At 47.3% G+C, this 27,826-nt stretch overlaps 1 long non-coding RNA gene across 1 annotated transcript; it reads right to left on the minus strand.

The window, feature by feature from the left end:
* Positions 1 to 27,826, minus strand: LOC138504726 (uncharacterized). The gene is made up of 3 exons (XR_011279929.1): positions 27,742 to 27,826; positions 27,310 to 27,337; positions 1 to 105 (listed from the first exon to the last, which is right to left on the minus strand). It is a non-coding gene; the product is annotated as an uncharacterized lncRNA (long non-coding RNA).

The raw sequence follows: 27,826 nt of genomic DNA on the forward strand, positions 1-27,826 counted from the left end.
CACCTGTATCCACTATTACAGTTGCAGCAAGGAAGTCCTCGGTTTCATCCCCACCTGTATTCTGTGCTACAGTCACAGCGAGGATTTCCGCCTCTTTCCCAGCACCTGAAAGAGTAAACAAGGGGTTAAATTGCTGACACAGTTTCTGCAGAGAGATGGGTTTAGCGCACCTCATAGACGCCAAGCTTGGTAATCATTGACACAGGAATGAGTAACTGTTAAGCCCTACCGTCATGACCCTATAAAAAACCCACTGACCCAGATCCTATTGGTTGTATTTCATACGAAAGGTGCTGGAACTCAGTGCTGAGGCAGCCAAGTGAAGAGCATTAGAAAGTCGGCAGCAGACAGAATTGGACTTGCTTATAAGGCTATCGGTCCCTACACGCATGCGTAGCGTTTCGAATTTATAATTAGTTTGGAACGAAGAGATTAACATCTGTTCTCCCTTTTGCTGGTCAATTTCATTATACGGCAACCGTTCTGCAGTGATCCGCAGACGGCGTTGAATGCTCAGGCTAAGTTGTCAGCGTGACTGGCCACACTACAGCTAGGTTTTCATCAGAATGGTAACACCCACCTCCTGAGGAAGACGTTCAGTTAACCACCGCTACACGTCGAAACCGGTCGAGAGATAAATTCTACAGGGATGTGATCTTTGTATCTGTTCTTCCTATCCACCCTGACAGTAGATTGTCTGTGAATTATTTCTATTGTTTGTAAACACGCAATAATGTGTGTCATTATGGGGACTAGTTATGAATTCCTTTTCCCCATTGGTTCTTAGCATGTTTGTTGTGTCTTTTAGTACTTTGGATGTATGCCACGGTATGATGAGTTGTGTGTGAATGAATGCATCATGTATGTTGAGTATGAGTGATGATGTTTTAGCCAATTTTTGGCATATTGTTGCTGCTGTTTTGAAATGTTAAAATGATCAGTGAATAATCATTTTCTGTGATTTCTTCACTAGTCTTCCATTTTTGTATCAATTTAAATACATTTGGATACATTTTTTCTAAATATACTTTTCTCTGGACATATCTTTTCTGTTTTTTGATGTTATTATAATACTCTGGTCCAGAGGCTAGAGTCACCCTGCTCTTTTCATTATTAGGCTATCGGCCCCCGACCAATTCAAATTTGATTCATGTCGACCGGTTTTGTAAGCCACAATGAGGGGCGGCTGAAAGGGGTGCAAGAGGGCAAGAGGTCGGGGGGAAAACTGGCTGGGTGAGACTGTTGACATGTTTTGTCCCGGCAGCAGTAGCCCAGTAAGGAAGGAGATGAGGAACATCGGAGTGGAGGCCAGGCTGCAGACGGGCGATTGCAGGGCAGAAAGAGGTGAGCGAGAAGGGTACTGGCCAGCGGCTTGGCAGAGGGGGGACACAGGGTTGGGGCCAAGAAGGGAAGAGTCAGGGTTGCAAGGGGCGAGGAGAGAGATTGGCGGTCAGGCTATGGGAGCCTTGGTGGGGGAGAAGGAGATTTCTGCGGTGGAGGTGCAGACAGATAGGGTGATTGTGCCCTTGGCACCCGAGATACAGGTTACAAATGAGAAAGTTGCAGAAGGAAAGGGCAAGGAGAAAAAGCTGCCATACATTGGTATTGCGAAACCACTGGGAGCACATTTGATGACAACAACGAAGGATAAGATCTGGGCAGGGGAATTTGTGGACGTGTTCAAGCTGCTTCATAGGGAGTTGAGAGCGAAAGAGGGTTCTAAAGAGGAGGAGATGGAGCTGGCCTTGAGTCCAAAGGTGCCGGTGACAATCGAGAATTGGACATTGGCTTTTATTGTCTTTGCGAGTGTCTATTGTGAGAAATGTCCAGAGAGATGTGTGGCTCTTTTGAAATACATGGACGTGATTAGAAAGGCATTCATGAGTTTCGGGGGCTTCGCATGGGTGCGTTATGATGAAGAATTTAGGGCAAGGATGGCAGAGGACTGACAGGCGGTCTGGGGTGAGATAGATATGGATCTCTGGCTGCAGTGGATGGCACCAACGAGGCCAGCCCTGACATTGCACACTGCGAGTGGTTTGCCCGTGCCTTTCTGGCCCTTTCTTGGTCGCCCCGTCCACCAGGGGGCAGAGGGAGGAGGCAGAGGGCAGCCCTCAGTGGCATGCTGGGCCTTTAATAAGGACGGTTGCACAAGGACGGAATGTAGGTTTAGACATGAATGCAGTAAGTGTGTGGGGAGGCACCCAATTACTCAATGTTTCCATCAGAGAGACAGGGGGAGAGGGCAAGGAGCAGGGAGGGCGGTTGTGGGGAAAGGCTTTTGCTCCAATTAAATTGGAGCTGTTGGAGAAGTGGCTTGATTTTCTCCGGACAGGGAGGGGGTCAGAGATTTTGGGAGATGATTTTCGTTATGGCTTTAGGTTGGGTTATCAGGATACAAGGGTGCAGCGCTGGGCTGAGAATTTGAAGTCCGCTAGGGAAAATGTGGAAGTGGTAAGAGAAATATTGGGCAAGCAGATAAGAGCAGGTAGGGTGGTAGGGCCATTTGCTGATCTGCCAGGGGATTTAGTGGTATCCCCACTGGGTGTTGTATCCAAGAAGGTCCTGGGGGGATTTAGGTTAATACACCATTTGTCATGGCCAGAGGGCATGTCAGTAAACGATTTTATTGCTCCGGAGGAGTGTGGGGTTGTATACGCAAGTGTGGATCAGACAGTGGGTTTGGTGAGGAAGGCTGGTGCGGGGCCTTCATGGCCAAGTGCGACATTAAGGTGGCTTTCAGGTGGTTGCAGGTGCATCCGGAGGATTTTTAGCTGCTGGGAATGCAATTTGAGGACTGCATCTACATTGACAAGGCCTTGCCGATGGGGTGCGCAATTTCTTGCGCCTTGTTCGAGCGTTTCATTTTTGCAGTGGGTTTTTTCAGATAGTTATGGATCGGAAGGGGTATTGCATTACCTAGATGACTTTCTGTTCATTAGTGGGGCGGGCAAAGAAAAGGAGTGCGGGGAGATGCTAGGGATGTTTCAGGAACTGATGGGAGAGTTGGGGGTGCCGTTGGCAGAAGACAAAAAGGAAGGACCGGCAGTAGTGTTGACCTTTTTAGGGATTGAATTGGACTCAGTGGCCATGACCTCACGCTTGCCGCACAACAAGGTGAGCAGACTGATAGGTTTGTTTGAGAAAGCGGTGGAAACTCGGAAGATTACACTAGTGGAGATACAGAGGCTGGTGGGGCATTTAAATTTTGCATGCAAGGTGGTGGCCCCAGGGCGGACTTTTTGTAGGAACATGGCATGGTCTATGGCGGGAGCAAAATGCCCACACCATCGGATGAGGGTGTCAGGGGCAGTTCGGGAAGACTGTAGGATTTGGTCGCGTTTTCTGGAGAGTTTTAACTGTGTGTCCGTGTGGCTACAAGGGGATCCGGTGTCATGGGAAGTACAGATATTCTCAGTTGCAGCAGGTGCGGGGGGGGTTTGGAGTGTTTTGGGGAGGAAAATGGTGAGCCGAGAAGTGGCCATCGCGTTGGTTGAAGGAAGGAAGAAGCATAGCATTTCTGGAATTCTTTGCTTTGTTGGTTGCGATGGAGTTGTGGGGGAAGGAGTTGAAGAACAGGAAAGTGAACTTCAACATTGACAATGAATGCGTGGTTCATGTAGTGAACAGGCAGTCGGCATGGGTTCAGAGGGTGGCGAGGTTAATGAGGGAGTTTGTCTTGCGTTGCATGGAATGGAATGTGATGTTTAGGGCAACACATGTGCCGGGGAAGGATAATGGCATCGCTGATGCATTATCTCGTTTTCAATGTCAGAGATTCTGTGGATTGGCTCCAGGAGCAGAACAGGAGGGGTAGCGGATTCCAGAGGAGCTGTGGAAGATAGGAAGTTGAAAGCGCTGTCTTTGGTGGAGAGTTCGCTCCCCGGCATCTAGGGAGGCATACAGGAGAGCATGGTAGGATTTCATGAAAGGGGGAGCTTGTAGTTGGAATGGCAGGGGGATGCGGAAGAGCAGAGAAGTGATGATGTGGTCAATTTCCTCTTGAGGTGCATGGATAAGGGTTGGTCCAAGGCAACTATAGCAGGGAAGATGGGGGGGTTCGCTTTCTATGGGAAATGGTTTTGGGGTTTCCAGCCGAGCGTTGGAGAAATGGCGAGCAGAATGTTAGAGGCATGGGCCAGGGAGAGTAAGAGGGGAAAGGATAGTCGGAAGCCGGTATCGCGGCTCTTTTGGTCAGGTTGTGTCGGGCTGAGGAGGGGGTCTGATGGTCACTTTGGGAGGGAGTGATGTTTGCAACTTGCTTTACATGGTTGTTCTTTGGGGCATTTAGGGTGTCTGAGCTGGTGGGAGGAAAGAGTGGAGTAGGTGGCCTGAATGGGGAAGATATTTATTTTTCGGAGTTGGGCCTGGGCATCAGGATTAAGAGGTCAAAGACGGATCAAAAAGGAAAGGGCTGTTGGGTGTTGCTGGTTGGGGCAGTAAGGAGTTGTGCCCTGTGAGGACATATTTGGCGTGGAATGAACTATGTGGGGAAGGACGGGTTTGGTTTTTCGGCATTAGGATGGGGCGGCAGTATCAGCAGCACAAGTTTTGGGGGTTCTAAGGAAGGTGTTGGTAGGGGTTGGGGAAAAGGCAGAGGAGTTTGGAACTCAGCCGTTTAGGATGGGTGCGGCATCTGAAGGTAGTCAGTTGGGATTATCGGAGGATAAGGTGAAAAGTTTGTGAAGGTGGAGGTCCGGGAAGTAAAAAGGGTATATTAGAGACTTTGGTAAAGGGGCTGTTTGAAATAAGGACAGGGGGCGTAGGGGAGGGCTTAATGGTGGGTGGTCGTGACTGAAAAGTGACAATGTAATTTCTTTTTCAGATGCAGTGCGGAGGCCGGGGGAGATGCTGCAGATTTGAATTGTGGGCCACTCTATTGTTAAGTGGGTGGGGAAGGAGGTGGAGAAAAGGGTTTTTGGCACCCAATTGGGGTGCAGCTACAAAGTGGCGCTGGTAAGGTGGTCAGGTTTAGGGGGGCTTCGTTGGAATCAGCTGCTGCCTTTGTTGACAGGGATGAAGGAGTGCTATGTGTCTCCAGAGCGGATGATAATTCATGCAGGGGAGAATGACCTAGTAAGAGACTCAGGCGTGGCGCAGCTGAGAAATATGAAGAGGGATTTGGTATGGGTCCGGGAAATGTGGCCCAAGGAAAGTGTAGAGTGGACTAAGCGTTGCCGTGGAGAGTATGAAGGGGAGCGAGAAGTGTGGGAGCAATAGAGCGGGTGAGGAAGGGAATAAATAGAGAGATGGTGAAATGTTGTGCCTTGGCAGCAGTGAAGGTTATCAAGCACAAAGAAATAATATATGAGGGCTTCAAGAGTTTCAGGGAGGATGGTGTTCACATGTCAATTTATGGAAACAGTTATTACCTTTTGAATTTGACTTTGCAGGTGCAAGAGATAATAAGGAGTTGGAAGTAGAAGGAAGTTGGTAGGGGTGGGGCAGAAAGAACACCTTGGTGGAGGGTTTTTCTGTTGCCGGGGGCATGGCCCCTTTAGATGAGGGAGGAGTGAAGTACAATTGGGGAATAGCGCAGGAAATGATGGGGGTGGTGCTGTTTGCACAAACAGGCTACCCCGGGGGAACAGGTATTGAAGTTGGAGGGGCATGGCCCCGAAGAGAAAGCGGGACGCCTTGAGAAGATGGTAAGGAGACGGTAGGGACCAAGGGATAGGTAGGGAGGAATTGGAATTAATTAATTATTTATGTGTTGGGGGGAACTGAAAGTGTTGGATTATTAAATTGGTTGTTAAAACATTTTGTGTTAGTCTGTAAGGCCAGGGAACCAGGTTAGCGGTTATTTGTGAGCTTTGGCCTGTCACATTGAAGCAACCTATTCCACTACCAGCAAGTCTGGGTGTTTTTGTGCAGTAAGCCCAAAGGGGAGCACGGGGGAATGTGAAGAGCTGGCCTGCGCATAGCGTGTCCTCAGAGGTATTAAAGGGGGCAGGGAAGGTTCGGGAGCAGGCGACGGTTGGATGAGCATTTGTCCCCGCCCTCCCACCCACTTTTTCTAGGACGGCGAGGGTTAAAATTTCAGGGGAGGTGAGGGTTTTTAATTAGGAATTTTTGGTTGGTTCTCCCCCCCCCCCCAAGAGGTTCATGGGTTTTATGCTTAGAGTTGAAGGGCCGTATGTGGTTTTGTGGGTAGTTTTCGTGTGACAGACTGGGGCATTAGTTGGGGAAGTTGTGATGTAAAGTTTTCGTTGCTGATGTGGCAGGTCAGCCTGGCTGCAGGTCATAGGAGGAAGGAGTTTGGTGTAGAGGGGAGTCCTAAGGTATTGAGGTTGTTGGTTGCCGGGGGCATGGCCCCTTTAGATGAGGGGGGAGTGAAGCACAATGGGGGAATAGCGCTGGAAATGATGGGGGTGATGCTGTTTGCACAAACGGGCTGCCCCAGGGGAACAGGTACTGAACATGGAGGGGCATGGCCCCGGGGAGAAAGTGGGACGCCTTGAGAAGATGGTAACGAGATGGTAGGGACCAAGGGATAGGTAGGGAGGAAGTGGAAATAATTAATTATTTATTTGTTGGAGGGAACTCAAAGTGTTGAATTATTGGTTGTTAGAAATGTTGTGTTAGTCTGTAAATCCAGGGAGTCAGGTTAGCGGTTATTTGTGAGCTTTGGCCTGTCACATTAAAGCAACCTTTTCCAATCCAAGCACGTCTGGGTGTTTTTGTGCAGTAAGCCCAAATGTAAAATACACACTTCAGGTCCGTGAAGATGCCGCGTTGTGTGTGTATGTGTTACTCAATCAACAACTTTTTTTTCAGTGCTTGAGTCGAGCACCTCTCTAGCCAGCATTTAGACTCAGGTCCCGAGGCGGGGTGCGCAAAGGGAAATTGGAACTGGACATTTTATTCACTTCGTTGTTACTTCACTGTAAGTTCAGACCGTTACTTTTGAATTAAACAAAACAACCAATCGCAATAGGCATCCAGGCCCTGGGGAGTTTGTTTCCATGTTCCAGATCTGGCTGTCACCCGCCGGTGTGGTGTCACAGGCATCCCGCTCGAATATTCATGTTAATAGACATGTGATGTGAGTGACATCGCACAACATTTCCTGGGGGGCTGCCTGGGCCTCTGGGTGGCTGTCTTGTACTTTCTGCTGCTCTGGGTGTGGCCAGAAGCAAGCGACACAGGAATGCAGATCTATTTGGAGCAGAACTTGAGATGAGCATGGTAGCAGAGCATGAGTCTAACGACGAGACAAGTGTGTGAGGAGCGCATGGGCAAGCCCAAGACGAGGCCTTCTTGAGGAGAGTGGAGGCACACTGGGCCTCATTACAACTGTGCCGGTTCAGGAACAACGGTGCTGGTAGGCCTACCAGTACTGTTGTTTCTGTATCGGCACAATACAACTCTGCGGGCGGGAGCCGTCCCGCCCGCCAGGGTCAGACCTGTCGGGCAGGACGGCACCCGCTCGCAAACTTCTCACGGGAGCACAAGCACCATTGTTAACGTGCTGGTGCTCCTGTGTCCCCATTCCCATGGAGTTCCAAAGGATTCCATGGGAATGGGACTAACAAAATTGCCGGCACCTGACTTCCCGGCCACCGGCCTTGGAATAGCCTGATGGCACCAGGAAGTCAGGCGCTGGTTATTCATTACAGGTCCAGCGGCTACCTGCCGGTTTTACCAGCACGGTTACTGCTGGACATGTAATGAGGTCCAGTGTGTGCATGCGGGCCGACGTGCTCTGCTCTGTTGCTGACTATTTGACTCACTGAGTCAGTCAGAGTCAGTGTAGAGAGCGAAAAAAGAAGTGAATGACAATTCACACACAACATAATTTCAACAAGTAAGATAAGATCATTAAGAACTGAAGTGAAATTAATGTAATGAAGATGCTGATTCAGCGCCAGACAGGGGGTTCACCTACCAACTGAGAGAATAAATGAATAAATGGGGCAATAAGAGAAGCCTCCTAGGGGGGAGAAAATTAGGGACTCTGGGGGCTGAAGTTATCTCTCTCTCTCTCTCTCTCTCTCTCTCTCTCTCTCTCTCTCTCTCTCTCTCTCTCTCTCTCTCTCTCTCTCTCTCTCTCTCTCTCTCTCTCTCTCTCTCTCTCTCTCTCTCTCTCTCTCTCTCTCTCTCTCTCTCTCTCTCTCTCCATTCAACCTAGAGAGGGATCCCTTGTTTATAACAATGAGATGAGTGCACTTGTAGGTACCAGCATGAGGTAAGTGAAACCACAGGTAAACACACACTACGGAGGACTCCAGGTCAGGACCAGAGTAGCTGAAATAGCACTGGGGGATGTGATCAAGGCTGGCAAACCAGTCTAACGGTTGCTAACAGGAGCTGGGGAAGTTGACTCGATTCATACACACAAGACCACCACCGTCTTCATTTCCTATTAGTTAGTGGGCATGGGAACAGCCAGGTGGTCTGGAGCTGCTTGCCTTGAACAACCAATCAGACGGTAAGTTCCAACGTCCCTGGGAAGTAACTAGTCCTCACATAGTACTTTACAATGTTTATGAAGGTCGCTATCTTTAAGATGCGGTGTGAATGTCTCCCTTCCCACTAGTTCAGGGTGTCTTGTGTTCCATCCGCTGTGGTGCTGACCAATTTCAGGTTAATAAAGAACCTAAGGTCAGCACAAATTTTTCTTACTAATTGCAAACCGTTTGCGAGAAGAGTGGGAAACCAATGTGGCATCGCATGGGGAGGAAATAAACCAAGCAAGGGCAGAACTGTTTGCTCCAATAATATTTCACTAACATATGTTTAGTTGTAAGGAAATTACATAACTCAATAGTGTTCATCTGAACTGCAAAACAAGAAGCTCGAAGTGCAACAGTTTCTAACATTATAAACATTGTATTACGTGTATACAAACAATATTCAATGTGTTGACAGTTGTCAGCTCTCATCAATCAGTTCTGGTCCACGTTGGCCCAGCTGTAATAAACAGCGTTACTTCTTGGCTGGTGTGATCTCCTTTTTGGACTTGCTGTGGTAATAATTTATTAGGAGTTTCGGAGGACCCATGGTAGATTTTTTGGAGGCGCCAGCGAGATCCTCAGTTGTATCAGTTCGTCGAGGATATTGCGGTTGCCCTCCCTTGGGGGCACAGGTCCAGCCACCTCAGACCTGATTCCCACACATCACTGAGGAGGTCCTGCAGACACCACAAGTTCACAAAGGTCTGTTGGGTCCCGTGCACCGCCTGCGCTCACAAGGAGAGCGAGCACACACGGGAGGCTCGGTGCCGAGGGGATCCAAGGATCTCAAGGACGTGAGTGTAACCATGCAAGAAAGCACTGCATTGCGGTTGCATGCCCGCAGCAAGGGAGGGATAGAATGTTTTGGTGCTTAGGATGCATCCTCAAGGTGGGATGACGATCGGCCCTAATAGTAGTAGTGTTTCGCACAAACCACCCTGAGTGGACATGCCTGTATTAGAACAGGAGAGGTGTGTAGTAAGTGGCGGACTCCCTTAGATGGTAGATGCGTGTAGCTTTGGTGATTTTCGATTGTATAGTTGCGTAATTAGGGGTAGACAGGCGTTGTTTCTTTCATATTGTTGTCTTGGAGGCATATCGAGGGACGTGCGTGTGGTAGCAAGTTTTGTTCATGTGGTGTTGATTCTTGGTGTATGGCTCAGCATCGAGGGGTACCTCTTGTATAATATAGATGCCATGAGCACTATCATTATTATTCTGTTGCTTATTAACTTGGAGTGAGTGGTCGGGTCTGAGGAGAAGGTCAGTGTGTCAGGTGAGCGTGAGTGGGTGGGCCCGAGGAGAAGGCCGGAGTGAGAGAGGAAAGGAGTGATAGGGGTTTGGGGGTGAATATTGTAGAAAAAGGTGGGTAAAGAAAAGGGGGAAGAGGGCCTAGAGCAGGGGTCTGCAACCTGTGGCTCTCCAGATGTTTCGGACTACAACTCCCATGATCTCCTGACATTGACTATGCTGTACAGGCCGGATGGGAATGGTAGTCCAAACACATCTGGGAGCCAAAGGTTGCAGACCCCTGGCCTAGAGTAATTGGGACATAGGGGAAAGAGAGTTGGAGGACAGGGGATAATGGCCTATTTAGACTTTCCCCTCGATCATATGTGCAGAAACTTGCCCCAGTATTGTGATAAAATATTGAAATATAATTTTCTGTGAGGCCAGGAGACTGCAGGTCAGTGCTTCCATGAGTGGCCCGGGGAAGGAACGTTTCACAGTAGAATAAAAAAAACATGTTCTCATACTTGTTAACAAAATACAAGGGCTCCAAGCTAAAAAGCAGACAGAATATATTGGGGCTCTAGAAATTAGACGATGAAAACAAAAGAGGAACAAATGTAAAAAGGGTGAGAAGGGACAAAAGAAGGGGATGGGCGCAGTGCTTCGCCCCCACCCTACGGTGTCTATCTGACATTACAACTTGTGGCGGGATATACAAGCCCACAGTCAGAAGGAGATAAAGAAACAACAGAGATAAAAGTGGAACAGGGACGCATGAGAAGAGGAAGTACATAGAGCGTGACAAAAAAAGTACGTAGCAGACATTGGAAAGAACACACGATTACAGATGGATGCCATATTTAATGAAGCGGAGAGGGTAATACAGGAGGAGGTGCAGAGAAAAACAAAAGGGGACAAGGGGAAATGGCTGTCAGGGAGGATCAAATTCAAATTGGTTGACGGGGAGGAAGAAGAGAAGGAGGAAGAAACTGAATAAGGCGGCGAGGATAGTGCAGCTTCAGATGAGGGAGGAGTAGGGGGAGAATGGAGTAACAGAGATGGCAGTAAATAGACACCAGACAAAGACAGAAGAAGGGGACGAAAGCAAAAATGATGACTTGATAGTAGGGAGAGTGGATGGGACTGGTCAACCTTCCTTCTGCAGTAGAACAGGGAAGATAAATGTGGGTAAGGCCCAGGCCACCAAGGTAATGGGGGAACAGGAACAAGAAGTAGTCACATGCCACTATAACAAAAGCAAAAAGGGGATGCACATTATGTCCATGGCAGACTATGGACCGAGAAAATCTAATATGTAGCCTGCCCTCCCTTGTGGCAGGGTCCAGTATATGGATATAGGCGCTCAAATAAAAGACAGCAGTGGTGACACTGTCCATAAGGGATAAGAAGAGCTTAAATGTGATAATCATAGGGGAGCAGGGAGACAAAATATGGGAGCAGGCAAGGTGTAAGGGGGTACAATTAAGAACACATGCCAACAATGGGGCTCCATTTAACAACTGCCAAGCTCACGTGTGGGAAGTACTGAGGAGCATGTATCTCGATCGCTATGATCTATGGATAGTGATTGCACATAAAATGAAGTGTGATGATGACCCCGTAAATTACATAAAGCAGGTGCAGGATCTCTTGACACAGGAGACACAAAGGTCCTGGGACGAGTGCATACCTTCATTTTACCACATATTGGCCAAGGGGTTGCAAGCAAAGGTTCAGTCATCACTAGATAAGATTGTGGGAATAGAAGGGATGGCTGTAAATAAAGCCAACAATAGTAAATTACTGCACATGGAATCAGGAGAGAGAGAGAGAGACAGGCAGCAGAAAACATTGCCAAAGCAGAAAACAAACTGGTACAAAAGAAACTGGCAAAGTACACAAGGGGCAATGCTCGTGCCTGACAACGCTGCAGTGGCCCCTGCCCAACAGGGTGGGTTACCTGTGCAGAACATGCCGCAGCATGGGAGTTACTTGTGGCCGCAATGTATGCTACAATGGGGAAGCCTGCAACAGGGGAATTATATGCACAGGGATTTTTTACTATGGGAAGAGGGTACCTGCAACGAGGAAGAAGAGGATACAGAGGGTCAGGTTACAGTATCTTCGGTCTTTGTTATATGTGCCAGAACATGGGGCATCTTGCGTGCACCTGCCCTTTTGTACAGCAAGCACAGGAACAAGCGATATAAGCGGCACAGCAATAGGGGTTCACACATTACTGCTTCAGTGGCAGCAGAGGCAGTTCCTGCCAGTCCAGTCACAGCAGGGACAGATGTCTGCACAGCAAGGAGGGACACAGACACAAGGGCAGACAACGTATGGTTGAATAGCAACTTCAACCATGACACAACTCCCAGCAGTAGCGACAAGAAGTGCAGTGGTGTTAGGGCAGAATGCTGTACCCCACTAAACCCAGAGTAGCATTGTGGGATAAAATCCTTTCCCTTTCCCACAGGGTAAAAAGCAGCAATAGGGGGGCCCACAGAAAGCCTGAGTGTGTGCAGTCCTAGCAGTAATTGATGGCCCCTAAGAGGAACCCAAGGTAGCATTGAAAATAGGACCAAAATAATTCTCCTTTCTTATAGACACAGGAGCCACCAAATCCTACATTAGGGATGGGGGATTCCTGTTATCAAACAAGGTGATGGATGTGCCCTGCTTCTTTGGGGCAGTCAAAACGGTTCCAGTAACAAAAGATTTACCACTAACCAAAGGAACACAGCCCATCGTAGCACCACTAATGTATTCCAAAGACACTCCTATCAATATACAAGGGAGAGATTTGCTCAGCAAGCTTAACGCAACAATCTCATTCACAGAGAAAGGGATGGTGTGCACACCAGGTATTTACTACAAATGAGTGGTCGCGCTCAGAGCACCCTGTGAGCCTAGCCCCTATACCCGAGTATGTTCCTATAAAGGGGTCGAGATCCTGTTGGGATGGGTCCCGGGAATACAGGGAATGGTGTTACAACTGGCATCCGAATTTCTGTTCAGACCACAGTGCCAGAAGGATGATATGAAGGGAACCACGCTTGTGCTACAGCTAGAGGATGTGGTGGTATGCAAGGATATGGTGATCCTATGTGGGACAGATGACCACAGCATGGAATGGAACACAGTGCTATGCATCGACCCAACACTAAAATGACAGGAGTATCAGATGAACAGGTGTTCTCCAATGAAGAGGAGAAGGGATAGATGATATTCCATCTACAGATACCCTGTCCAGTTCAAGTAAAGAAAATATGGTACCCGTCTTAACAAAGTTAGTGACAAAAATGGAACAAACACACAAAGAAAGATCTAAATAAAAGTGCCAGAGAAGTTATGGACCAAGGGACCCCATGATGTAGAGGTACTAAAGGAGCGGGGGCGGTGAAGATAAAATTAAAAGAAGGGGCACTATTGACGCGTGCAAAACAATACCCTTTGTCCAGGGAAGCAGATGAGGGGATATACTTGACTCTAAATGCATTATAGCAGCAGGGCATCATATAGACATCCACATTGCCATGCAACACTGTGATATACCCAATAAAGAAATCAAAGGGTTGGTCATGGAGATTCATACAGGATTTATGCCCTCTAAACAATGTGGTTGAGGCCGAATTTCCCTTGGTACCGAACCCTGCTACAATATTGTGCAACATCCCGACAAAGGCGAAGTTCTTCACAGTCACTGACTTGAAGAAGGCCTTCTTTTCTCTACCATTGCACCCAGATTCAAGATACCTGACAGCGTTTACATATCGTGGAACCGGATTCGAGCACACTAGGTTGCCCCAAGGGTACTGTGAGTCAACTAGCATCTACAACAGGGTGATCCAAATGGACCTGAGTAATTTACAAATGCCAAGCACAGTGATTCAGTATGTTGACGATTTGCTGATATGCAGTGAGACAGAGGAAGAGTGTACTGCAGATTCAGTGCACCTTCTAACAATGCTAGCAGACAAGGTGGACAAAGCAAAATTGCAATATTGCCAGGAAGAGGTTGTGTACCTGGGACAGATAATATCCAATGACGTGTGCAGGATAACACCAGAAAGGGTACAGGGAGTTCACTTCACAGCATGCCCACGCACAGTGAAAGAAATGCAGAAGTTCCTGGGGCTATGCAACTACTGCAGGGCATGGGTGTTTCATTATTCTACATTCACCAAACCTTTATTGCAGGCCCTTAAGGACGCACAAAAGGAGAAGAGGGAATTCAAATGGACATCAGAAATGAATGAGAGTTTCACAGTGCTAAAAGAAGCGCTGGCCCACGCATCAGTTCTGGCCACACCTAACTACAGAGAAAAATTCTACCTGTTCTCACACTCAGATGGCTCAGTGATGACGACTGTCCTCACACAAAAGAAGCCACAGGGAGACAAGCCATTGGCATATTACAGTGGTATTCTAGACCCAGTGATGCAAGGACAATTTCCCTGCAAACAAGCAATTGTGGCTGCTGCGTTTGCAAAAGAGAAGGCAGCGACAATCACCATGCGGTGTCCCACAGTACTTAACATGGAGCACTCGCTTTTTGCCATTCTGGAAAAATCAAAAAGCACACTCACAACACAGAGGGCATCAGGGTTTGAGGTCATACTGACAAACCCTGCCATTGAGGTGGTGAGGTGTTGTGTAGTGAAGCCAGCTACCTACATAGCAGAACCTGCAGAGGAAGGGGATTATATTCATGATTGTGCAGCACATATGCAAAGAATGGAATGGAACATACAGGTAAAAGAAGATGAAATAGAAGGGCAGACATGGTTTACATTGACGGGTCATCAAGCATAGACCCTGATACTGGAAGGAGATACACTGGAGCAGCGGTAGTAGGTAACAATAATGGGGAGTATGTAATAGCATCTCAACAGTGATTACCATCACATTACTCGGCAGAGGAAGCACAATTGGTAGCTATGATTAGTGCGCTGAATATGATGGAAGGACATGCAGCTAACATTTTCTCTGATTCGGCCTATGTAACATCAACAATACATTTGGGATTGGCACAGTGGGAAAGAAGAGGTTTCAGGAGAAATGACGGGTCACCAGTACAACATGCAGAGATGCTTGCACAATTGATTGAGGCACTGAAAGTGCCAGTGGAGGTGGCCATAATAAAAGGTGCCGCCCATACAGGAAAACAAGACCGAATTTCAATAGGAAACGAAATGGCAGACAAAGCAGCAAAAGTAGCAGCCTATTTACCAGAAGGAAGCAAAAGGTGGTACCCAGGGGCAAAAGAAAATGCCCAATGTATGGCAGCAGAAAGAAGGATGGTTCAGGAGGAAGAAAAAAGGGAGAGTTTTAACACAATACCAATCATCCAAATAATAGAGCTTCAAGGAGAGGCCCCAAAAGAAGAGAAAGACGTATGGGTACAGCATGGGTGCTCACTTTCACCAACTGACCCGATCTGGAGAAAGAATAACACAGTAAAACCTCTAATGCCCAAAACACTGTTAAATGTAGCACTAGAACAGTTGCAATTCCCAGCCCATCCATCTAAAGAAGTATAACGGCTGATATAAGTGAAGGATGGTACATACCAAATTTGCATGAGATGGTGGCAGAATTCATGGGGAATCGTATAGCATGTCAACAATTTCAGTCTGCTTAAACTCTAAAGACTTGATATCAAGGAACAATATTGCAGCCGAAAGGGCCCTTCCGGCACTTGCATCTCGACTATGGCTCCATCCCCGGTGGACAGAAAGCTGCTCCTTGAATTCCTGCAGGAGTACCCGAGCTTGGGGGATATGGAATTGCTGTGGGGAGGGTTTTCTGAGGTATGTATTCAGGATCCCTTACGAAGGTCCCTTGACCGGGCGGATGGCAAGGAATCTCCCTTCTTCACTCCACCAACCCCTGCTGGTAACCCAGAAGATTGCTAAGGAAGTGGAGCTTGGTAGGGTGGCGGGACCCTTTTCCACCCCCATGCTTCCAAACTGCATTGTCTCCCCACTTGGTATTGTGCCCAAGAAAGAGAAGGGCAAGTTTAGGTTAATCCACCACCTTTCCTTCCCTAAATGGGATTCAGTGAATGACTTGCTGGACCAGGACCGGTGCTCGGTGCACTACGCCTCGTTTGATCAGGCCATGCTGATGGTTGCCGCCACGGGGCGACGGGCCCTCTTGGCCAGGGTGGACATTGAGTCTGCATTTAGACTCCTGCCAGTCCACCCAGAAGGTTTTCACCTGTTAGGTTTCCATTGGGAGGGCCTTTTTTACATGGGCAAATGCATGCTAATGGGTTTCTCAGTTTCTTGTGCATATTTTGAGGCTTTCAACACATTTCTCGAGTGGGCGGCCCGCAGGGTGGAACAAAAGGGAGATATGGTCCATTACCTGGATGACTTCATGATTATGGGGCAAGAGGGATCAGAGGATTGTATGCAGGCACTGTCCTCATTTGAAACATTGATGGATAGGGTGGGTGCCCCACTGGCGCCAGAGAAGACACAGGGACTCACTTAGGTGTTGACTTTCCTAGGGATTGAAATAGACACCATAAAAGGGTCTTGCAGGCTGCCCCAAGAGAAGGTAGCTGAACTGATAGAGTAAATAGAGGCTACAGTGGAAAAAGACAGGACCACGCTGGAAAGTGTCCAGCAACTACTGGGGAAGTTGAATTTTGCAGCAAAAGTCATCCGGGCAGGGAGGGGATTCCTCTGCACGTTAGTCAGGGCGACAGCGGGGGTGACACTGGCCCACCATCATATCTGCCTTAGGGGTGGGTTTGAAGGAAGATTTGCACATGTGGCAAGCATTTCTCAAAGATTTCAATGAGGTACTATTATGGAGGGCCCTTGGCAGACCAATGAAGAACTGCAGTTATACTCTGGCGCCTCAGGGAGTGAATGTTTTGGGTCATACTTGGCTGGGAGTGGTGCAACCAGAAATGGCCAGGGCAGTGGCACAAGAAGGGGAGGACCAAGAATATCATGGCTCTGGAGCTATTTCACATTGTACTGGCACTCACACTATGGCCCGGGGAATTGGGCAACAGGAGGGTGCGTTTCTGGTGCGACAATAAGGCAGTGGTTCAGGCCATCAACTTGCAGTCAGCATTCTGCAGTTTTGCGCCTGCTCAGAAGGTTGGTGGGGGTGTGCTTAAGAGGGAATATTGAGTTCAGGGCACGACATGTACAAGCGGATGCTCTTTCTCATTTTCAATGGCGCAAGTTCCATGCGGCACATCGGGAAGCAAGGCAGGAGGGGATGGCCTTCAGCAGCGATTGTTGGCAGCTGGTGACGTGGACCAGGCGCTCTGGAAATTGGGGGTGTGATCGCTCAAACCCGGTGTCAGATCCCGGTACTGGCAGGGCTACAGTAAGTTTGTCCACATTATTGAGAACCAGCACATAGGGGGAGGTTCTATGGAGGAACATGTACAGGCATTTGTTGTCTGGGCCATTGTAACGGTAAGAACAGAAGCTGGGCGAGTGGTCACCTGGCCGCCATTGCATTCCATTGCAAATTCAAGGGATTGGGGGATCCAACCAAAGGGTTTGGGGTTTGCATGGCTTTGAAGGGGTGAGGGCATGCAGAGGGGCACAGGCGGGACACCCGGAAACCCATTGACTTTGAATAATTAGGGAAATTGCTGCATGCATTGCCTGGGATATGCTTTGAAGGTTTTGAGGTGGCACTTTTCAGGGCAACATTTTCATTGACATTTTTTGAGGCCTTTAGGATCAGCGAACTGGTGGCAGCAGGGAAATGAGATCTTTCTGGCAGGGCTAAAGCTATGGGTGATATACAGATCTGTTATAATACAGACAGGGTGGTCCTAACAATAAAATTACACCTATGTAAGATTATGGGCACAGATCCAGGTGGGTCAGCGCACACTGGCTCAGGAATTACCTGGCACAGAAGTTATTTGGTCCGAAATGGTGCCCAGGCTGCAATGGCGAGGGGGGGTACTCGCACGCGGCCATGGAGAAGTCCAGACGCAGGCTCAACAAAGGAATAGAAAGATTTACGTAAGCAGATGGTTTTGGTTTTTTAAGGCACACTTTACTAAATGTGCTCCCTTCCCACTATGCGACTGACTGCGTGCCTCTGTCAGAGAAAGGGAACAACCTGTTCCTCACAGCCATCCTAGGGGCACTCTTGAAGGCCGGGTGCAGATAAGAGCGATGGTAAATTGTTAGCGCATGGGGCATTGGGGGTACCGGGGGGCCCTCCCCCAAAGCATGGCAGAGTTTGGGGCAGTCCTAGCCGGAGAGGAGTAATGCTGCGGCTTGAACCGTGGGCTGGTTTCCCGATGGCCGCACTTGAGCCAAACTCGGATGACGGGCACCAGGGGAGTTGCTAGGTCTGGAAAAGACCCGGGGCTAAGCTGATGTCAGTACTGTTGGGACTGGGGGCTAGCTAGTCTTTTGGCTGTAGCTCCTGAGATTCTATCCGGGGCTACAACCAAAAGATCAGGGGCTATAGCCCCCTTAGCCCCCCCCTAGCAATGCCCCTGACGGGCACTGAGTCCCTTATGGACACTGGAGATTCATCACCTTCAAGTTTCAGTGACCCGAGGTGGAAGTACTCTGTGCAGTACAAATCTGGAGCATATGTCCGGTGCCTTGCGACCTGCATGGAGACGGCAAGGGGACACCGAGAACATTCAGATGTTTTGCCCTGTTTTTTGGGCTATTTTTGAAAAGTATGGTTGTGAACCATGATGCTTTAGTGCTGGGACTGCCCCCTGTGTTGTATGCTCCAAAAAAATTGTGACCGTTTTTTCCAAAAATATAAACTAATGTCTGGCTATTATTTATTAGCAAGTTATGCTCTCAGGGTATGTTACCTCTCCCACGACAGAGGGGTGGGTGGGCCAATGGGGGCTGACACCGCTATGGGCCTTATGTTGAAGCAAATTGTTACTCTATCAAGGCTTTGGTCCCTAGTGTCACTGCGCTGAAAGGCATAGGTTTATGTTTTGTTCACACGCAGCTGCATGATTCTTCCGTATGATTAGTGCAGGCCCACTGAGCAAATATATTCAGACAGGGTCCTTGGTTCAAGATCCATTTGACACCTGTGACTTTATTAAATATGGATATCAATTCACCAGGACGTCCCACTGCTTCTATTGCATGCCCTACCTCGCACATGCTCCAGTTTAAAGGCCATGCATGATTATATTCTTACAGCAAACAGTTGAGGGGCAGAGGAGGTGACAGAGAAAGGGGTAAAAGAGAGAAGAGCGAGAGACAGAGTGACCCATCGGAAGGGCTATAGAACGAAAAGAAGGGGTGAGAAAATGGTGAACAACACAATGCAAGAGAACAAAGAGGAGGTGTAAGCGAGAGGATGGAGAACATTGGGGAATGAAAGGATGAAGTAGGACGGATTCATCCATAGAAGGCTGACAGGCAGGAGCAATCAAAGAGGGAGAGGTATGGGACACCATGGCGGGAGAAGGCGGACAAGATGCTATGCAGGAAAATGGGAATTGCAGGCGTCCAGAAACTGGGGCAAAGGGAGCCGTGAAGAAGGAAAGTAAGGAGTAGAGCAGAAAACAGCGTGACTATGTAAGAACGAGACATGGGAATCAATGAAGGAGAACATAGGAAGTTGAACAGAGAAAGCAAGTCTAAGGAGCAAACGAATGATGAAGCCAGTGGCAGCCCATTGTTTGTATTCGCTCTGCTGCCTGTGTTCCTCTTCCCCTTTCTAAGGAATTTGGAGCCTTGACTGCAATGCAGTTGGTCCCTTGTTTCGGGAAAAGGAAATTGTCAGGCCAGCGATACATGCAGTGTTTCGCGCCTTGAAACACTTGCATATTGGCGCTTTATAAATGCCATATCATTTCATGTTCCACCCGACTTAATTTTACAAGTGGCTGAGGCTCTGCTATACCTACGGCCTGGCTGCTCCCTAATGGTAATCAGGTTGTGTAGTATATTTGTTTGCAGTGCTGAGTAACACCCTGAGTTATACGCATAGCGTTACGTTGTGCTAAACTAATTCCTGCTTCCGAGTCCCTTGCCGCTCTCTGTTAACTACCAGAAAAAGAAACTCACCAGGGACCTTACAGATTATCTATAATTTATGATTACAGCTGGTTACTGATTACTGGTGACATGTTTACCCTTCCGTTTCTTACCCCTGCGTTGTGTGTTTCTCCAAGGTTCCGCCCTTCTCCTTCCTCTGGAGAAGATACCTAACGATTTCAGACGCGTTCGTGTTCGTGGCCAGGCCCCTCTTCCCCTTAAACTCCCCCCCCCCCCCGCGGGCAAAGGTGCTCTACTCGACCCTGCTGTAATGTGCATGAACGAAGATTGTGCACTGCAGGACAGCAAGCAGCACTGCACCTCACCATGCCACTGTTGACAGCATCACCGAGTGTGCATTATAATAACACGTGTTTTAAATAGCCCATTTTAAACACAGGAATGCACCTTTGATACATACTAGGTAACAGGTGTCATCATTGACTTTACTCGGCACGCTCATTTTATTGTCAATAGAGGAAAGACAAGAAGTTGCGTGGACCTCAACATACTCAACAGAATGTGTGCCTGAAAATGTCAGGCTGCACATATATCTAAACAGCAGGCACTCAACCGACTGGGCTAGCTTGTGGCGAGCTGCCACATAACATAAGCTTCAGGTTTTGTTTTTGTGAGCCGAGGCCCAGTCACCCAAGCTCTGAGTGTCGGCCCTTTCGCCATTTTACAATCTCAACATGGAGCAGCACGATCGGCTCACTCTGAGTGCATGCTCGGCCTGGGTAATAGCATTCTGAAAGTTGCTTCTCTGTCACTGTGTGTTGAATATTAAAACGTTGTGCCTCATTTTGATGAGTGTCTGAAAAACTCAAATTGCACTTTGAATACAGGACACTTTTCATGTGTTTCACTGCAATGACATTTGTTCATGTGGTTTAAAATGCTGCATGAATGTGACGGCATTGCAGCATGAAGAAAACACGGGGTCAGGAGCAGGATTTACAAAGCCTTTTTCAATGAGATGTGTCATCGGGCCCTCAGCATTATTTGGGAAAGATCTGAGCGTAATGACTGCATGGCGTTGTTTTACATTCTGGCTGTGAGTACATAAAAAAGGAAGTGTGAGGAGGCTCGGGTTTTCTTCCTGGTACTGAACACGTCTGCACTCTGCAGCTAGCCCAAACATCACAGAAAGGCCACCAGCACTTACTTGCCCCTTTATCAGGCCCTACATTAAAACTACCCAGCTCTGTCATACTTCGTGTTCCTATATTTAGCTACCCGCCTCTTAAAGTTGCCTTTCTTTATCTGACCCTGCCTCCCCTCTCTGACTATTGGCTGCTGTGAGGGTGCCCCCTGGCTCTGGCAGTCACACTGCACTCATGGTGCGCTTGTTGTCTTTCTCTTTTAAACACGTGTACGGGTTAACATGCAAATCCAGGCGTAACGATCTCCATTAGAGAGAGTACATGGCCATTTTCTTTTGACGTCCTGGGTGGAAAGGAGGAATTATGTTATGTTGGCTTTACAATATGAATACATTGTGATCTGAGGGTCTCCATTTATTAATATTGTAAAGCCAAAAGATAATGTGAGTATTTCATCTTAATCGTTTGCTTTCATTTGAATGCCGAGCTCATGCTTTAGGAGTTTCTTGTCTTCTTTATGTTACACTGAGAGATGGCAATCTCAGTGACCTCTTTTCACATGGCCCAGAGCCCAACATTCCATAATGCCATTCTGATTCGTCCCCTGGCTCCATTCCTTGACTTACATTGTTTTAAAAGCCCTGTTCCATCCACATTTGCAGGTGACATTTCAGTACATGTCACACAATGGGGGAAGCACAATGAGTACTTTCTATAGAGGAAAATACATAAGTAATTGGCAGGAATAGTCCAAAGCTGCAGGTAGCAGCCCCTCACTTTTATTGCAGCCCTGGAAAGGGTAGCATGGTACTAAGGCTAGACATGTGTCTTGCCATCACTGGTTTTCTCAAGTGTTTTTCACAAAACATTGCATGCAACAAACACCGTTATCCCTCCCTATGTAGCATTTTCTGTAAAGTCCTGAATTGGTGCAATTCATGGATGAGGTTTGATGGTCACTTTTCTGCACTGAGGGCCACTTTTTTTATGTTCCAGGGACTATTTTTTGTCCCATGTGCAGGGCACTAAGTCTGTGTGTGCTTGACAGAGGCACACCACGAGGGGGCAGCTGCATGGCCCCCCTAATTGTTGACATGTGCCCCCCTCCTCTCTGGCAGATAACTCTTTTCAATAGTCATAAAGGTGCTCATTTGCACAGCTGTCATTCGCGCGTTTGCAGGTGCTTTGCTTCGCCTGCATACTTTCTGGAATCAATAGGCCAGGAATATCACTGGGCTGGGGGCCCTGCTGGGCACACCATAGTTTTCCAAATGTGCAGCTTATACTTTCATAGATAAAAACAAAAAAAGACATTTCCAAACTGAAACTTGCATCTGAAACTTACATCCACTAGTTTTCTTTAAACTGTGCTTTGTTTTTTTGTTCGACTATGACACAAATATCCTGTGATGTTTGTTCTCCTTCCTGTTTGTTTTATCACATGATACATTGCAAAATATGTTCTATGCTTTTCAAACTGCTTAATCACAAATAAATGCTTCTATTGTGCTGGCAGCAGTTATTAGGAAACTACACTGTGTGCTTATGGGTGCCAGCATTTGATTTTCACTACAGGGGCAGTATACACCCACCCGGGCAGTAAATATAAGCAAGCAACCAACCCAACCCATCCCTTGGCTGGCCACACTTCATAGCACTTGTTTTTTTATACGGAATTGCAAAAAGTCATAAGATTCACAGCCACTTTTAAATATATAATGTATCTCAGCAACAGGTCCTCAACCTACTGATCTACCCCTGTAGCCTTCCACAGTAAGGCGTGTCTCTGGATCCCTTAATGTACTCAAAATCACTGCATTACCAGCACTGCTGTTCATGTAAATGACTTCATAGTCAACAGTACTTCATCTCCAGCCAAACTGACCTTGGACATGCATTAATTGAGGATATGCCAGTGGCTGCTTGTCCATAATGGGTGAGTATGCGCTGACCCACAGGCACCCTGGCCCATTATGGAGGAGCTGAGGAGCCAGCCAGTGAAAACAATGGGTGCTCCCTCAGCTATTTTTTGCAGCTGAAGGAGCACTCCTGGGCTCGAGTCAACTGTCAAAGGGAAACCCGGTTTCCGACAGTTCTGGTCCCCAATCACACATGTCCAATAGGCCATGCAAAGACGGGGGCATTTTTCTTCTACAGCCTTGAATGGCCCTTTGGGGATGCTGGTTAGGGTTGCCACCTTCTCGGGTTCATTCCGGACACCCCATATTTTGAGAGCTTTGTCCGGTTATCCGGTTAACAGACAATACGCCTGGATTTTATCCGTGTCCTGAGATGGCATTCAGAGTTTGAAGGCACATAAGCCTGTGCAAGCGACTGGGGTTTTAAGGTGTGTCAGCCAGAGCTGAAAGGGCTTTCTGCAGTGTTCCTTCGAGCTATGATTTACAGCTCTGTTAGATAAAGGCCGCCCAGTAGACATTAACTAATGTAAAATTGGGTATTTTGGGAAGTTTACCTTAAGTGACGCTTTCATGCGCAAAGCTCCAACTCTTCATGCAAAGCAGTAACGTTGGGGCTGTTATGTTTCACAGCCCATATGCAGACACCAGGTCTCCCAAGCTATTTGATTCATTTGTGAAATAGAAGGCCCGCTTTATATGTAAAGCAATTTACAAAGATGTCTGCTTGTTGGAAAGCAACACCACTGTGTTTTTCTTCTTCAGAACTGCACAATGTATTTACAGATATGCAAGACAATGTGGTGGATGCCTTTTTTCAATAATGCAAAAAGCAAACAACGCTCATTAAAATACATTTCTGCTTCACAACCACCATGTAAAGGAGGCAGTGAAGGGAAAGAAGCCGACAAGTGGACAGGGTTTGCTTTTAGTCCAATATCAATATGAATTTGATTTGTGGTACAAACATTTACGAAAAGCTAATCTACAAGTCCCAGAATGCAAACCGAAGTTTAATGAACAGCCAGTGCGTGGTAAGAGGTGTCAGCCACTTTATGGGACCACTTCTCAATGCTTTAGGCTTTCTTGGAATGTAGTCTCTTCTCTGCAGATCTATAAAGCTAAACAACAGCAACTGAGAGTTGCACCATTATTATTCACAGTTTATAAGTTGCTAGCTAGGAAATGGGTTATGTATTATTGCGCTTTTTTCACTAAGGCACTTTTCATAGAACATGCACATACAATATCATCCATCTGGGGCCAGATTACAGAAACTGTGCCAGTTGACCTGCAGATCACACAAAGATGGCAGCAGAGAGCAGATAACAATGAACCTGCCTAACTGTCTTACCGTCAAAATATATGTAATATAATTTATATAATTTAGTGAAATGTAATTTTCTGCCTTACTTAATTCATCTTTATTTCAATAATGTAGATTACTTTTAAAAACTAATTTAGTATGTTAAAAAATACAAGCATGTTGCTTTCACTCCCATTGCGATTGCACTATAGATTTCAAATCTATAAAAGGGGCCTGCAAAGGGAGTGTGGCTTCTAAAAGTGTAGGCGGGGCTCCAAGTATGGTTTATGCTTCAAACAAAGGTGGGTCACCCTAATGCTTGCTGTGGAACTGCATGTTTCCACGTGTGAGGGGGTGCTCCTGCACCTCGCCGCACATACAAACGGAGCGGGGCTCTTCATCATCAGCGCTCCGGCCCTTGCTCATGTGCAGGAACCAGGAAGCACTCTTTGCTTTGCTTTCCTGTTCGTCCTACATGGGAGCTAGAGCCCTGGAAGGAAGCTTCAGGACTGGGGCAGAAGGTAAATTAATTTAAATGTGTGTGCATGCGTGCATGCTTGTGTTGTGTGGAATCAGTCTCGGGTGGATAGCTCAGTGGCAATGTAATTGTCTTGAAAGCAAGACGATGAGGGGCAACACAGGCTCAATCCCCGGTTCCGCGCTTAGCAACCTCTGGGTAGTAAGCGCGTTATAAATAACCCATTACAATGAGTAACTGGATGATGATGGGTGTGTGTGTACATGAGCAAGTCTATGTTGTGTGAATGTGTTTGTGCTGGGCTTCAGCTGATTTTGACCGGTGCAGGGTCGGGGGGTTATGCAAATATGCAAATGCCATTGTTCCACAACATCCCTCCCCACTGGCCAGTCAGCTACCCTTTTGAAGCACTGGGGGCATCAGGTGGCAGGCACAGCATGTTTCTACTGGGCATAGATGATCGAGTAGAATATACCATGATTCACATTGATTGTGTGTGTGCGAGGTGCTGAGGGGCTACAGGGTGGCATGTCATTTTCTACTGGGCATCTATAAAAAAGCATGCATGATAAGTGTTATTTTGTAGCTAAACTGACATTTTCATGCAGCCAGTCTATCAATTTCTAACTGTAGCTTGGCATTTTGTATTGGGCATCTTTGATAAAGAAAGCATGAGTATTATTACTTGGCTAGACTGGCATTTTGGTGCAAGCAGTCTAGCCATTTCTTACTGTGACATGATCATTTGTATTGGGAAACTTTGATGAAGCAAGCATGATAAGTGTTACTAAATGGCTAGACTGGCGTGTTGATGCAGCCAGTTTGCACATGGTTTTATACTGTGGCATGTAATTTTGTAACAGTAAAACCAACTGGATTATGTTCTTATGTGGGATACAGCATATACTGGCAGAACAAGCATGGGCATGTTTTCTTATACTATCATTACTGGCATTATGTGCAAAGCAAATAGAAGTATGTTCTTATATGGGAATACTGACATATATTGGTGCAGCCAGCATGGAAATGTATGGGAACAGCCAGGATGAAAATGTTTTTATACTGGCATATATTGTGGGCAAAGACATCATGAAAATGTGTTGGGGAAATGTTCCTGTCCACTGTCAGTGACTTGCATCTATTGGATTTTTTAATGAGTTACCCTACAAAACAAATTGCAAACTGTTTGGCTTTTTAGCCAGTTTTTCATTAAAAAAAATGTGCTCTAAAGTGCACAATTTGAAGCCATTATATAAAAACATTCTCGGGTGTGGGGGAGAAATCCCACGCGACGCCTCTTGAATGGTTTTCACTTCATCGCTTCACTTAGTCGCTCTGGTATTTTTGGGGGAAAAATTTACACCACTCCAATCAAAAAATGTACCCGCTGCCACTGGGATGTATAGCCAGAAACTGAAAACTGTAAACAATTCTAAAGAGCAATATGAGATACCGGCAACCATTGCTAAAGAAGAAAGGGAGCAGTTGCCTCCTTTCCAGGGTCGGCCTTAGCGGCGGCAGCACCCTTGGTGGTTTAAGAAAAATGTGTCTGCCTACACCGTGCTCCCCTGTTCAATGCAGGGGAGAGGGGTCTCATTTTATTAAAACTCCATGCTCCTGAGCCTCAGCAGGGAGTTCATCACTGGAATAGGGCTCTCATGCTAAGGCATGAGCGCCCTATTCTAATGGAAACGGCCTTGCTCCCTCGTCGGATTGGGGAGGTAATCATCTCAATAGGGTGCTGATGCTTTTGCCTTCTCTCACCAGGCCAGCTTTGGAGAGCGCTTGAAAGACTCCCCTAAACTGGTGTGGTGGGGGGGGGCTAATGGTGCCGGGGTGGTCGCCCGGCCCGCCCTGCCCTAAGGCCGGCCCTGCTCCTTTCCCCCTGTAGTAGGAGACTGTAAATGATATTTGATCTGTTAAAGAGACTGTTCTTTACTATCATTTAAAACTGAGATATGAGTGATATCTCTTGTGTTAAAATTGCTCTTTTTGACTCGCTATTATTTAAAGCGGAGCTGTGCTGGAGCGATGTCTGCTTGAGTTAAAGAATACAGTCTCTCGCTGAGTGGATTGTACGTTTTTGCAACTCTTAAACATGAGTTAACTTTTTAGGATGTATGTTAACTTGATGCAACACTTTTACTATCTTAACCCTACTATGAACATATGTCAACATATAGGTACGCCACTAGTGCTTCATAGTGATAATTGTACAGTGTATGCACCGAGTGTAAGCGTTGGAGAAAGAAATATGAAAATAAAAAATAAGACAGAAACAGGAACAGGAAGGAAGGGGAGAGAGAGGGACAGTAGCAGAAAGAGTACATGAGAGAGCAAAGAAAGAAAAGTGAAAAAATAGGACTAGGAAGGGAGAATAACTGAAGAGGGGTAGGGGCGGGGAAAGAAATAAACAAGGAAAGAAATGCTAGGCAAATGAAGAGAAAAAGATGCTGAGTGGGGGAACGAGAAGAAGAGAGATGGAGACAGGCAGGGGTGTTGCGCGTGTGAGAGTGTGCGTGATGGGGCGTGAGTGAGACATATTATAAAATGGGAGCAGCGAAGCTTTGCATTGCACTCCCCAAGTCCCATTAGCTAAAGGTGGCTTCAGCTGCCCGCACCCACAGGTGCCACTTGCAAAATGTAAAGCCAGCTGCACACACTTGCGTATCCCAGAGAATCACATGAGCACATACATGCAGAAATTCGTACTTGGAGTCATGATGCAGGCAAATCCAGTATGGCCCTAACCTAACGATAGCTGTGTATAATAACAACAATGTCGCACAAACCTGTTGTGTTGCTGGTCGTCTCGGTGACCTGTAAGAGAAACACAGAACAGCTCGTGTTATTTCTATACCTTACAGAGTGACATTGAAGGTGGCAACACCGGAAAAACACCCCCTCCCCCACACGCTTGCATTGCGTGCTTAACTGCACGTTCCCCTTCCCCTGCCCCCTGGCGCTTCTCCCCTTCTCTCTTCCCCCACTTGCGCAAACTGAATGACACAAGGCCTAGTTAGAAAGATCGTTATTTTTTCCTCCTTCCTTGTTGCGCCTAGAAACAGGTGTGCAAGAGCGCTTTATAAATGCAACATCATATCATATCATTCATCTTCGTCACGCTCCAGACCCGAGAGACGGCGCAAGTTCTGGCAAGAAGGTCGCAGGGGGGTTACATTGTCAGAAGAAAGGTGAAGCGGTTAAGCAGCCCAGACACTCACCGATAGCGGAAAGGCCAAGGCACAGCCCAGCAAGCAGGCGAAGGCCACGAGTCCCGTCCCCAGCTCCATGGTTGGAAGATGTGTG

The sequence above is a fragment of the Ambystoma mexicanum genome, chromosome 11, assembly GCF_040938575.1.
Source record: "Ambystoma mexicanum isolate Mex_15411 chromosome 11, UKY_AmexF1_1, whole genome shotgun sequence".
Classification (NCBI taxonomy): domain Eukaryota; kingdom Metazoa; phylum Chordata; class Amphibia; order Caudata; family Ambystomatidae; genus Ambystoma; species Ambystoma mexicanum.